Genomic DNA, 3,723 nt, shown 5'->3' with positions numbered 1-3,723 from the left:
AATCATAAGTAGGAGGTTTTTTCAAGTAAGAACAACACCTAAGCACCGGTCCACCCACATATCAAATTATCAAAGTACCGAACACGAATTAAGCCAACGTGATGAAAGTGACTAGATGAAATTCCCGTGTACCCTCAAGAACGCTTTTCTTATCATAAGAGACCACTTTGGCCTGTCCTTTGCCTCAAAAGGATTGGGCTGCCTTGCTGCACTTTTGTTACTACTATCGTTACTTGCTCGTTACAAATTATCTTGATATCAAATTACTCTGCTACTTCCAATTTCAGCACTTGCAGACATTACCTTGTTGAAAACCACTTGTCATTTCCTTCTGCTCCTCATTGGGTTCGACACTCTTACTTATCGAAAAGAGCTACAATTGATCCCCTATACTTGTGGGTCATCAATCCCTAGGATGTACTCGCATAGTGTGATAAAGCAGGCTAGGTGCAGAACCCAATTGTGTGTAATATAGTGAGCTGATAGATGTATAAGTGCAAAATACCTTGGACAAACCGATGGATAGGCAACAAGAGGCCACGATAGAGGAAGGAGGTATTTATGACTCGGTTCTACTGATCGGGCTTCAGGATATCATCCATCGGTTATGTAGGTTTCCACGGGAGGACACTTCAATGAGGAAGGAACCCCAACCTGACCAAGTCCTCTAGACGTGCGAAGGTGGTTGTGGAAACTAGCCGGCTCCCCACGCCGCCACTCTCGGTGGCCGCTCCTGTGGACGAAGATGCGTGGGAGTTCAAGGCGCTCTCCTTGTGATGCGGGTTACTCTATCTCTCCTCGACATCGCAGTCGCTAGAAACTTCAAATCCAATCTTTCACTGCTAGCAAATGGTAAGAACTATGGAGGGAATAGGGAAGAAGAAAGAAGGGCTCGGGTAGCAGGTGGTATGCAGCAATGGCGTCGAGAACATAGGAAGGAGAAGCAGTTCACCCAGGAGGTGGAGAAGTGGCAAAACATTCTCGCCCTCCATCTTCATATCCCCCTAAGAAATTGAAGTGATGGCTTCGGTGGATCGACGCGTGTCCCATTTTCTCTACGGTTTCCCAATTCTTGAGATATCATCATGAGAATCCAGGCATTATCATTATGATGCACCAGTCAAGGCGAAACCAACGAGAAGCTCGCTAGTCTTCTCACCAGTAATGAAGGAGTGTGATGAAACATGGGTTGGCGACGCATCGGTACCTGCGGCACAAAGTGTAAGCCACATGACCTCGGGTTTTGAACCTGAGCATTTGGACTTGGTTTCATGGCATTTGGACTTCAAATTGTGAACCTCCAATTTAGACTTCATGACTTGGTTTCGTGGCATTTAGACTAACCTATTAACTTAGTGCTTAGTGCCACGGGCTCATGGCTTGAACTTCAAGCCATGAGCCCGTGGCACTTTAGGCTATGAAGCTGCAAAATCTCAAGCCACATAACCACGGGTTGTTGAGTCACAGGCAAGAGGTCGTGCGATCGTCAAGCCTGAATAACACTGAAGCCGGACTCGTGAGGATAGGCCATCATACCTACCAAGGCAGGAAGAGGTCATCTGGGTTCTCATTCTGAACACATGCATAAAACTCCAACTCCAGGCATGCTCGGGGGTTACTGATGGTGTAATACACCAGGGGTGGCCCATCGGCCAGGAAGCCTGGTGTTGTGTTGGCTTTGGGGTCCGAAGGCCTGATGTTGGCCCGTCAAGAGTCGGCCCGGGGACAGCTCAGAACGAGAAGATAATCTTGGTGTGCAAGCCAAGATGATCTCAGCGTGAGGTCGATTAGGCACCCTGTAAACCCTAGCTCTCGTCCCCTATATAATGTGAGGCTAGGGGTAGCCATTCCCATCTATTCACTAGATCATATTCTCAGTAGTCGCAATCCCCATCATCTTGTAACCCCCTCACATGAGGTGTTCCACCATCAATCCAAAATAAAGCAGAACGTAGGGAATTGCCTCACCATGAGGGCACAAACCTTGGTAACCCCCTTGTGCAAGCTCCCTTCTGGTACTTCCGGCCATGTCCGTCACTCTACCCCATACCGTCAAAATTGTAATTTGTTACTAACAGTTGTTTATGTTGTTTGGAGAGATGCCTCTATTCAAACTATGTATCCCGGTCCAATCAATACCCATTGCTTTCATTGTCGATCTCTTGATTTACTATTACCTACAGCCTGGACCGTTTGTTCATTATCATTATTTATCAATTTCTATCACACCGTATGTTTAATTCTTGTAACTAGTTGGTCAAGAAGCCTGGCAACCAATCTGACCCATTGGGGGCAAGCAAAAGTCGGTTAGTTGTGTGCAAGTACTTATCATTAACTTACGTATGGTAGTTCCTACCATCGATAAACCTTGGTTATCTACTGGGGAAATACTTGTTGCTAGACTATTTCAACCCTTCCACTTGGGGCTTTCCAATAACTTCTACCAAATTATCATGATCCGGCTTCCTTAGTCGTATTGCTAAATCAAACGAATAGTCAGGAGTTGTGAGACATGCCAGGAGTCATCTATTGGCCCAACGCATGGTGCGTTGAGCCAGATCCATCCGACTCATTTCCAACCATACAGCTAGTTAGGCGTTGCGTGATGTGTCAGGAGTCGTCCATTGGACCAACATGCGGTGTATTGAGACAGCTTCGCATTGCTGGATCGGACGATCAATCGAGCGTTGTTTGACACATCTAGATCCGTCTATTGGCCCAATGTGTGGTGCACTGAGCCAGCTCTCTTCAAGACATCACCGGATCAGGCGGCCAGTTGAGCGTTATGTGACGTGCGAGAAGCCGTCCATTGGCCCAACACACGGTGCATTGGGCCAACTCCCCTCCAGCACATCACCAGATTAGGTGATCGCTTGGGCTTTGCGACACGTGCCAGGAGTTGTCTATTTTCCCAACATGTGGCACACTGAGCCAGCTCTCTCCAGCACATCACCAGATCAGGCGATTGGCTAGGCATGGCATGACATGTGTGGAGTCATCCATTGGCCCAACGTGCGTGCCTCCAGTACATTATCAGATCAGTGTGGCTAGCTGGCATTGTGTGACGTGCCATGAGCCAGCCGTTAACCCAACGCGTGACCCTCCAGCACATTGCCCGATCAGGCAGCCAGCTAGCGTTGTGTGACGTGTTAGGAGCTAGTCGTTGGCCAAACACGCCACCCACATCGCTGGATCAGGCAGCTAGCTGACGTTGCGTGACGTGTCAGGGACGAGTCGTTGGCCCAACATGCGGCTCTCCAGCACATCGCCTGGTCAGGCAGCCAGCTGGCATGGCGTGACGTGCCAGCAGCCAGCTGTTGGCCCAATGCGTGACCGTCAAACACATCGCCTTGCAGCCAGATGGCATGGCATGCCAGCAGCCAGCCGTTGGCCCAACACGCGGCCCTCCAGCACATCGCCTGGCAGCCAACTGGCTTGGCATGGCGTGCCAGCAGCCAGCCGTTGGCCCAACACGCGGCCCTCCAACACACCGTCGGACAGGTGGGCGTTGTGGGGTGATACCACACTTGTTGTGTTAGATATTCTGGTATCTATTTCCATTCATTTATTCATTCCTTAAATATCTTCCAAAGATACATACACGGATGTATTCCAAATTATTTATTTTCAATAAATAAAACAATAAATATGGAAACACCAAGTAAATCTGGAACTCATGCCACGCACACGTCGTCGGATCTGTGATCCAACGGCCCTCCACGG

The sequence above is a fragment of the Triticum dicoccoides genome, chromosome 1A (genome assembly GCF_002162155.2).
Source record: "Triticum dicoccoides isolate Atlit2015 ecotype Zavitan chromosome 1A, WEW_v2.0, whole genome shotgun sequence".
NCBI classification, from domain to species: Eukaryota; Viridiplantae; Streptophyta; class Magnoliopsida; order Poales; family Poaceae; genus Triticum; species Triticum dicoccoides.
The sequence above is the reverse complement of the archived record's forward strand: the minus strand, read 5'-3'. Positions refer to the sequence as shown.